This window comes from Rhinoderma darwinii, chromosome 2 (assembly GCF_050947455.1).
Source record: "Rhinoderma darwinii isolate aRhiDar2 chromosome 2, aRhiDar2.hap1, whole genome shotgun sequence".
Lineage (NCBI taxonomy): Eukaryota > Metazoa > Chordata > Amphibia > Anura > Rhinodermatidae > Rhinoderma > Rhinoderma darwinii.
Window position 1 is genome coordinate 81,410,679 of NC_134688.1, and position 10,986 is coordinate 81,421,664.

General features: G+C 39.8%; 1 pseudogene; it reads right to left on the reverse strand.

Annotated features, from left to right (window-relative positions):
* Positions 1–1,562: 1,562 nt before the first annotated feature.
* LOC142742256 (keratin, type II cytoskeletal cochleal-like) lies at positions 1,563–7,966 on the reverse strand (annotated as a pseudogene).
* Between the last annotated feature and the right edge of the window lie 3,020 nt (positions 7,967–10,986).

Below are 10,986 nucleotides of genomic sequence, written 5' to 3' on the forward strand. Positions count from 1 at the left end.
GTTTAATATATTTGTGCAATTTTGTGTTATGTATTATTAATGTTTTATCTTCATCGTTGCTTATTTTAAGTTTCTCTTGCATCATCAGTGGTTTTTTCCGTTATAGGCACATTCATGTTTTCTTTGGAATATATTCAGGACATATGTCCTTGGCCATCATTAGTATTAATAGTACATACTGTTAATTACCACTTACTGTCCTTTACAATTGTACATTTCATTATTTAGCCTCTTGTCTCCACATCATTTTTCATCTTTATTATTTTGTTCTTTACCTATTATCATTTACCGGCTGCCGACTTGAATATCGGCTTTATAGCGTATCATTATACCATACCAGATTCATTTGTTCACCAATTTCATATAAATTATTCATATACAGTATTGTTACTCTTATTCTCTCAGTAATGCTCACATTTATGTTTTTGCATTCTAAATTTATACATATGTCATCTCTTTCTTCTAAATTCGTTGAGCCGTTATTTATTTATGTTTTACCGGCATTTGCCGACTCCGTTCTTTTGAGTGTATAGGGATAAACTTTCATTTGTCTCTCTGACTTTCCTGATTATCGTGCCAATATACTGCCTATTTATATATTTTACATATTTTATTATATTCTTATACTGTTTATAATTGTTTTATATCTTGCATTTACACCAGCACCTATTTATCTGTTCATTTCACGGTTAGCCCCTCATCTAGTTCTGCATTCCCTGCGATTCATTCTGTACCACTTGTTTCATTGTTCTTATATAGTCTCCTAGCATATGGACTTTATCTTTCCTTTTTTATTATTTTTATCATTTTGATTATGTTTATTATGTGTTGTTCATTGTTATCATTTTTTAACCTTTGAACTCTGACGTCACTTGAACGCCCTGCCCTTGTTCACATTGGCGGGTTTTTTCGAACTTTAAGATTCTATTTAAACTGTGATGTCTGTGCTCTCTTTCATGACCTGATGAAGATGCCGGTACGGCATTGAAACGCGTAGTCATAATACCAATAAATTTTATTCAATTATCATCATTTTATCATTGAATTATCATCATCATTCCGAAGTTGTCACTTCGGTCTCATCCGTGTGCAGCAGCGCCCTTGCAGACTCTTTTTTCCAGCTCACCCAGCATAGCATCTGCGGTCGTTCATCTTGAATCACCGGCCTCGAGTCCCGGCAGCAGCAGCACCTTTCTCTCCATCGCTCAATTTTCATTGCTTCAAGGTAAGCATCACTCTTCTCAATTATCCATTCTCACTTGGGTAACCTGCACCATGTGGCGCCGTGTTTCGCTTTCTCTCACTCTTAAAAATATTAGTATGCTGCCAGTGAATGAGAACACTGTTGTTTATATTTAGAGACTGAAAGTTTGTACATACCCAGTCCTGTTCTCAGCTGAGAAGTTTATACAATTGTCCATTGACAGACTACTGGCTGCTGCAGTAAGCAGCTTGTAGTATGCTGATTTGTCAAACACCTGTCTGAATTTCTTACATTTATATGAACTTTTTTGCTAATGGTAAAAACGATATCATTAACTGCTATGCAAATAGTGGTTTATTGAGGAACAATATAGCGTAACATAAATGCAGTTGCTTGGAAGGAGGGAGAAGAAATAGTTAAGCGCTCAAAGAGAAGACCGAAGAGGAATAAAGGTTTAGTGAACAAAGCCAGTGCAACAAGTGTATGACAGCGCTTCCATTTCAGCAGTGGTGCTTATGGCTGGAGTTACGTTTGCTTGTGTAAACGTGGCCGTAACGCCTTCCACTGCCAGAACTGAATCCACCTTTATGATGATCATGATGATGATGCTGATGTCCACCATGAGAGGATGATCCTGAATGGTGTTTACCTCCAGTGCTTGAGTGCAGGACAGCTAGTGACAAGAAAGCTTATTAGTGTGAAGAATAAAATAAATTCTGCAGTATACCTGGGAACCAAATATGTATAGTATAGAAATAAATATTAATGTGTTTCACTTACAGACGCTCACTGAACCATCAGAAGCCAATCTGGAATAAAGCAAAAATGTATAATATGTTAGTATGTATAGCTTTATATAAGTACAAAGTATAGGTATACAAAATGGTAAAATGGTAGGCTATGGACATATTTTATTATATAACACTATTTCATATCGTCTGCAATCACCTGCATTCCTCGCCCTCCAGCATCTTCTTATAAGTGGCGATCTCAATATCCAGAGCCAGTTTGACATTCATCAGCTCCTGGTATTCTCTCAGTTGGCGAGCCATGTCCTGCTTGGCATTCTGTAGAGCAGACTCCAGTTCAACCAGTTTGTTCTTAGCATCTCGGACAGCAGCTTCTCCACGTTCATCAGCCTCGTTAATTGCAGATTCGAATGCAGCGCGCTGTAAAAACATCAAATAATTTTATAAAAGATATGGAGCGGTGTTTCCCAATCACTGGTGCCCCCTGTGGCAGTTCTAAATACAATTGTGCCATAGTGGCACCAAGGATGTCATAGTATAACTGAAACTTGGCCTTATCGTCAATACCCAGGGGCAAACATAGTATGGAGGCAATCGCAGGAGGGTGTTCCACAAAGGAGACAGAAAAATTCCCCTTAAATGGACTTTGGCAAATTTCTACATAAATGACACCATACACTTAGGTGGTTTCAGGGTCAGTGATAATATTCCTGTCATACTCCTGCTGGTCTACAGTGGTTTAGTTGTTAATTCTTAATATCTCTGGCGGTCTAAAGTTAAGAAGGAGCATTGATATACATTTTACAGTACACGGTGGTTATAAGTTAATATCTAATATAACTGGAGGTCTATTGTGCTTTACTAGGTAACATTGTTATTATTATTATTATTAGTATTATTATTATTATATATCTTGTGTATCTTGGAAAATAATTTCATCTTGTGTTAATTTTTTTGTAATAAAAAGCTCTAAATCCGTGGTTTTCTTCACTTATCCATGGTGTAACATGATACAATTCTGTCTTGCTCCCACTGCCACTAGGGGGAGCTCACTGCATAGGGATTTATTAAACGCAATAATAAATTCATATGCAGTGAGCTCCCCCTAATGGTGGCAGAAATAATATCAGCCTTTAACTGGATTTTTCCTGAACAGCTCATAGTTTGTTTTTTCCAGGCTCTAGGTACACCCTACCCCTATAACAGCACCTTTTATATTTCAAAAGTGGCTCACAAGCTAGAAAAAGTAGCAACCTCTGATAAAGAATGTGCTGGATATTATGTGAAATTAGGCCAATAATTTGAGTTCTGCCAGGGGGTCATGATGTGTATAAGCTACCTAGCTGTGTTTGAGTTTATACTTATAGTTTTAACAATATTTTTTCCAGATTCTTCTAACATCTTCTAGACCATCATCCCTTTCATCAGGGATGGGGTGAGGACACAAAGTGATACATGATAGAATTCTAAAAAATGAACTTCTGAAATGTCACGTTCGATGGCACTTTGGAGAGAGCGGCCCCTTTACTATAGAAATTGCTGGTGGCTGAGTTTGCAGATTCCACCAATGTGATCTTCTGATGTGTGTCTATAACAGATTTCCTCTTTAATGAAAAGTCAGATAAAACATTCAGCCAATAGTGATATATAAAATGGTTACCCCCCCCCCCCCCCAGTTACTGAGGTTCTTGGAACCCTACAGTGAAGACTGCCATGTAATGTAGGGGACAATTTAAGGTCTTCCAAGTATATTTTTATTTTCTATGATGTCTGCTAATACACAACTTACAGCATGTCACCTTTTATGTATGTTTGTATCATTCTGGATTTTATTTACCTGGGATTTAGCACATTCAATCTCTCCTTTGAGTTTCTGAATTGCACGGTTAAGTTCGGCAATCTCATTCTTGCTGTTCTCTAGATTATTGCCATTTCTTCCAGCCGCCATGCGAAGTTCATCAAACTGTTAATAGGAAATACATGGAAGTGCTAAGCAAAAATGTTAACAAATGCAGAAGAGAGTATATAGTATCTGGGCCTTAGACGCACCCTTGACTGGTACATGGTCTCAGCTTCAGCTCTGCTTCTATTAGCAATATCTTCATATTGAGCTCTGACCTCAGCGATGATGCTGTCCATGTCTAGGTCTCGGCTATTGTCCATCGACACAACTACTGAAGTGTCTGAGATCTGAGACTGGAGCTGACTGATCTCCTGCAGAATTAGGAAATGATCAGAAATATGTATAATTTTATGTTATTACTTGATAATTAAATGAACTATAAACATTGAAGGTTTGTGCCAAAGAGTAAATGGCTTTTACCGCATCATACAGAGTCCTCAAGAAGTTGATCTCATCGGTGAGAGAGTCGGCCTTAGCTTGCAGTTCAGCTTTGTTCATGAAAGCGGCATCTACATCCTGCAAAAGAAGTGGATAAATAGATTGTACCGCAACTTCATGTACTATCATTTACCTAGGGTAGTTCTAGATGTTGGTACCTACCCTCTTTAGCAGGACAAACTCATTCTCTGCTGCTGTGCGTCTGTTCATTTCTTCTTCATACCTATGTAGGATATCATAATTACTTAAAAGTCATATTTCAGTTCTGCATGCTGAAAGTAAGTGTCCAAGCACTGTGCCCCTTTGTGTCTGCAGCCGGAAAAAACTCATATGCACTGCAAAGGACTGTAATACTCACTTTGATGTTAGGACATGTGTTATGTTGAACCTTTCTTTTAACTAATTCTATGGTATCCTAATATTGAATTCTTTTACTGTAGCAATGCACTTGTTTAAAGACAGAGTATTAAGGAATAAAGAGGTGGTCGAGTCCTAAAAAATTGAGGCTATGCCATCAATATCTGATCGGTCGAGTTTTGACTCCCGGGCCCTCTGCCGATCAGCAGTATTACAGCCATCTCCCATTGAACTGAATGGGCAAAGGCTTTAATACTGTGAACTGCCGCTACAAGTGTGTCAGCGATTCACAGTGTGAGCAGTAAAGGAAATGAAGGGGAAGCAGCACTTGTATGGCTCCAGTAGTGAGTCATTCCATAATAAGCTTCTAGGAGGGAGGGATTGTATTAGAACAGGTTTGTCCAATTACCCAATTGAACCAACATTTTTTTTGCATAATCCTAAGAAAATTATGTAAATTTCTTACTTTCTCTTAAATTCTTCCATTGTTTCCTCCATGTTGTTCCTTTCTGCTTCTAGACGAGCACTTTCACTTTCCAGATCGTCCAGTTGTCTTCTGAGGTTGCTGATAAAAGCCTCAAACAGAGGTTCAATCTGACACTTGGCTGTTTTCTGCTCTTGCAGAAGAGCCCACTTGGTCTCCAGCATCTTGTTCTGTTGCTCCAGAAATCTTACCTACACGGAAGTGCAAATATTAGGGAACATTATATTATATATGTGCACCGATGATCAAAGTTCCGCTATTACTGTTTGAATGGTAGACAAACCTTATTCTAGGAGCACACATCTCTACCACATACTATAAGTTAAAGGGGTTGTCCACTAGCGGACAACTAGTGACCTCTCCACCGGACAGGTCATCAGTATATCATCGGTGCGGGACCGACACCCAGACCCCGCACCGATCAGCAGCTCCGGTTGCCTGCGGGCACCAGATGTCATTGCAAAGTATGCAATGTACGGAGCCGGAAGCAGTTGCCTCTGGTCATTGCATTCACTTGAATAGGAGCAGAGCTGCAGTACGGCAGCACAGCCGCTATTCCATGACCGGAGTCTCTTGCTTCCGTTATGGACGTCCGGTGCCCACAGGCAGCCAGAGCGGCTGATCTGTGCAGGGTCTGGGTGTCGGACCCCCACAGATCATGCACTTATGACCTATCCGGTGGATAGGTTTATTAGTTGTCCGGTAGTGGACAACCCCTTTAATTCTACCACTTGACTTGGCTCTCAGTCAGAATGAACATACTGTACAGTTATACCAGTAACTTAACTTTTTGAGGAATTTTGGCTCTTCCTGGTTTCTTAGTTTTCCCAGGAACATTTTCTGCTCTTAACTTTTAATATTTAATTCTGAATTCTTATACATTTGTATCATTTTATTTTGTTTCTATTAATGAGTGAAGAGGGAAATACAACATTGTTTTGTTATTTTTTTTTAAGTAGAAAAATATCCATTTGAATCTGAATAGTGACTGTTACTAAAAGCATCAATCCAATGTAGCATGTATCATCATAATTCTGCCTCTGTATGCGTCACCTTAAAGGGGTTTTCCCACAAATACATGTATCCTCTATCCACAGGATAAGGGATTCATGTGTGATCGCTGGGGGTCAGACCGCTGTGGGTCCCAGCAATGAGGAGAACCTGGGACCGAGAATCCCCCTAAGTGCTCCATGAGAATCGAGCGCTGGTGTGCATTCTCAACCAGTGGCTGATTCATTTCTATGGGTCCCAGAAGTACCATAGAAATGAATGAAGCGCTCAACAAGCATGCGCACCAGTGCTTCATTCTCATGGAGCACTTCAGAGGACGTTCGGTCCCCCGATCTCCTTATCGTTGGGGGTCCCAGCAGTCGGACCCCCAGCGATCACACATGTATCCCCTATCCTGTGGATAGGGAATACATGTGTTTTGTGGGAAAACTCCTTTAACTTAACTACCAGTAGGTTTATGGCTAAACACACATACCCCTTTGGTTCTTAAGATATGACTATGTCAGCAAAGAGTGGCCTAAAGTAGTGTAGAGAAGATTTCATAAGCATTTACAATCAGGACTGACCTTATGCTGGATGGTGCCCTGTGTAGTACTTTCTATTGATGCCCCACTAATGGTGCACCACCATAAAGCGCCAACAAACATTGCCCAATCAATAAACTAGGGTATGGATCTGCATCCTGTGCCATTGCCTTTCTATAGGTTTATGCAGCAAGGGTGAGATCGTAGGTGCAAGCTCTGGGTTCTGAGGCAATCAGGGCCAGTGGTCACTGACCGCAGAAGCCACACCCCTAAGGCCAGTTTTATTTTCCTTATAAAACAATTTAAAGGGGTTTTATAATGATGGCCTCTCCACAGGATAGGTTATTAATATAAGATTGGTGGGGGTCTGATTCCCGGAACCCCCCGCCGACCAGCTAACTGAAGGGGCTGTAGCGACTAACGTCGTGACCTCTTCGATGTTTACCAGGCACAGCACTGTACACTTTCATAGTAGCTTTGACTGGAATTGTAGCTCAGTGCCATTCACTTGAATGGGACCGAGACTGAAATCTCAGGCACTGCCGCTACAAAAGTTTATGATGCTGTGCCCCATCAATCAGCTGAACGTTAGGTCCCAGTGGTCGAACCACCATTGATCTGATGTTGATGACATGTCCTAACGATAGGCCATTAATATAAAAGTCCCAGAAAACCCCTTTAACGATATCCATTTTATTAACATCCTTACTCTATTTATGCAAATATTATATTAGAATTTATTCAAAATTGAGTGCTTTTATACTGATATAAAATGCATACTCCATGTAGCTTCATCTTTTTGTAGACTATATATATATATATATATATATATATATATATATATATATATACCTAGATATACCTATATCTCTTCAAAAACTCACCTTGTCAATGAAGGAGGCAAACTTGTCGTTCAGTCCTTTGATCTGATTCTTCTCCTCAGTCCTTACTCTCTGCATGCTTGGGTCAATCTCCAAATTTAGAGGGGCAAGAAGACTCTGATTTACAGTGACATGATTGATCCCCCCTGAACAAGAGGATCTTCCAAAACCACCAGTACCTCCAAATCCAGATCCATGTCCACTTTTGCCCAAGTTAAAACTTCCAGTTGAAATCTTATGGCCCTTGGATCCAATATTATGGGCACTTGCGCTGCTGAAGCAATGTTGAGTCTTGTGGCCGTGTCCTGTGTGTTTAGAAGAGTGTGATAAGAAGCTGTGAGAGCTGGAAGGTTTAGGTGAAGCCACAGAACAGGAGCTGAAGTTCTTGTGTCCTGAGGATGGAGTGATGAGACATGATGGATCTTCTCACAATGGTGGCCTACAGAGGATGCACAGTAGACTAGAGTTAAGCTGCTGCTTTGAAGACCTTGTGTCCGCTGTTTTTATACTTGCATTGGTTATTAACTATCACGTAAAATTATTACAACTTCTTGAGTGTTGTTTGGTAGCATCATTTGTTTCAGTTTATAGAAGGCAGTTCAGCAACACGCCCGTATTAGCACAGCTATAATGTACATTATTGGCGTATTTAGAGAAATTAATACGTTACCTTGTTCCATGCATAATACTGAGCGAGAAAAAAGGTAGTACTCAAAAAAGCTGGCCGCAGACTGAAATAGTCAAGTTTTCCCATCTTTGAATGGACGCTGTATCCATAGAATGTAAGAATAATTGGATGATGGAACTAGTTAAAAAACGGAATATGGATTTAAGGGGGGACCCCTCTTTTGGACACTGTGGAAAGGCATTACTTAGAGCGGTACTAGCTCTACAGGACCTGGATAGTTGATGATATAAGCATCATGTCATTATCCGGCAACAGGACCCCCAGTGATCGGCTTATCATCTAGGAACCTGTTTTCCCATGTGAAATAATTTCCTTCCTGATCACATAAAATTCAGAGTGATGCATTTCTATGATCACATTATTTATTTCCTGAGTAAAAAGATTTGTGCAATGCATTTATTTTACCTGTATAATTCATATTAGAAAAAACTGATAAAATGAAATAATCTGGGAATGATGAAGTCGTCAGCACAGGGATGCGCGTTCGCTTCCTCTATCCGCATGGAATCATTGGGTACGGAACATGCCTGTTTGGAGGTTTTTTAAGCATTCTTTAGCATTTTCTGTTTTCTCGACTGCATGTCGTGTCCTTGGGTTTTTGGATTGTCTATCTACATGATAGTATTTGTTAGTCTATTTAGTCGCCCAGACTGCGGGTTAGGTAACCATAACGTTTCTCTTGTCATTTTTTCATTTGATTACAGTATCTTGGCAAGTCAACTATTGCTACTTGTAATCATTATTGTGCATGTTATGAAATATGAAGAATCTATTATTATCTCGTAAAACACAAGAGAAAGTATAGGTAGAGCACTGGATGAGGAATGGTGATTTTCTAATAGAAGAATATTACAAGAATAGAATAAAGTCATTAGGTTCTTACAAAATATTTTAAGTCATTGTCCATTTTGAACTATCCCTTCTAGTCACAAGGGTCCCCCAATAATAGACTTATTACCGGGTGTTCCGCTAATGGGACCCTCGCAAAACAGCTGTAATCTATAGGGGAATATGGCAGCAAGTGTTCCTTTTCCCTGCACCGCCACCACATGAAAGATTACATAGTTCCTATTGAAATCAATGAGCTGTCCATGTGGTGCAAAAATGTGATAGGTTAACCAGAGCGAGAGACGCTATTTGTAGCCACTCTCCGCTCTGGTTAATGCATTAGAGGACTGGACAGAAGACCCCCTCTATTAACTCAGAATTCCTTAATAATGTATTTAAAAATAGGTTTTCTAAGCCAGACAACTCCTTTAATGCCTGAAGGACAATGGCATTTTTAGGCTGAAGGACTACACACATGTTTTTGTGTCGACTTTCCGGATCGTATAACATTGTTATTTTTGCTTCAAGGCAGCTGATTTTTTTGCGGGACAAGTTTTAGTTTCTATTTATACAATTTTGGGGTGCGTATAATTGTTATGATTTAATTTACATTATAGGGTACAAGCAAAAACCCTCATTCTTCACTGACCTAAACTAAGTGTCTATCTATCTATCTATCTATCTATCTATCTATCTATCTATCTATCTATCTATCTATCTATCTATCTATCTATCTATCTATCTATCTATCTATCTATCTATCTATCTATCTATCTATCTATCTATCTATCTATCTATCTATCTCTCCGTCTATCTATCTATCTATCTATCTATCTATCTATCTATCTATCTATCTATCTATCTATCTATCTATCTATCTATCTATCTATCTATCTATCTATCTATCTAATATATATATATATATATATATATATATACAGTATATATATATATATATATATATATACATACACACTACGTGGACAAAAGTATTGGGAGACATGGCATTGGTTTTTATGGCTGTGGGGCTGCATGTAAGCCTTACATCGCCAAGCACAATGCCAAGCAGTGGATGGAGTGGTGTAAAGCACACCGCCACTGGACTCTGGAGCAATGGAAATGTGTTCTGTGGAGTGATGAATCACGCTTCTTTATCTGGCAATCTGGTGGACTCCTCTGGGTTTGGCGAATGCCAGGAGAACATTAACTGCTTGACTTCATTGTGCCAACTGTAAAAGTTAATGGAGGAGGGTTAATGCTATGGGGTTGTCTTTCAGGGGTTTAGACTTAGTTCCAGTGAAGGGAAATCATAATGCTTAAGCATATTTTTGACAATTGTATGCTTCCAACTTTGTGGGGACAGTTTGGGGACATTCCTTTTCTGTTCCGGCATTACTGTGCCCTAGTGGACAAGCCAAGGTCCATAAAGCAATGGTTGGGTGAGTTTGGTGTGAAAGAACTTGACTGGCCCACATAGAGCCCTGACCTCCACTTCATTGAAAACCTTTGGGCTGAACTAGAATGGAGATTACGAGCCAGGCCCTCTCATCAAACATCAGTGTCTGACCTCACAAATGCTCTTCTGGATGAATGAACAAAATTTCCCATAGACTCTCCAAAATCTTGTAAAAAGCCTTACCAGAAGAGTGAAAGCTGTTTAAGGCTGTGTTCACATCACCGTCGCTTTCCGCTGAGGGGTTCCGTCTGAGGTTTCCATTGGGTTAACCCCTCAGCGGAAAGACAAACGGAAACCTCAGCTTCCGTTTCTCTCACCATTGAACTCAATGGTGACGGAAACCTAGCTAATGGTTTTTGTCTGTCACCGTTGTGACAGGGTTCTGTCGTTTGCCGGAATCAATAGGCAGTCGACACGCTGCTCTAATGGCCAGGAACAGCGATGGCGCTGTTCCTGGCTGTTT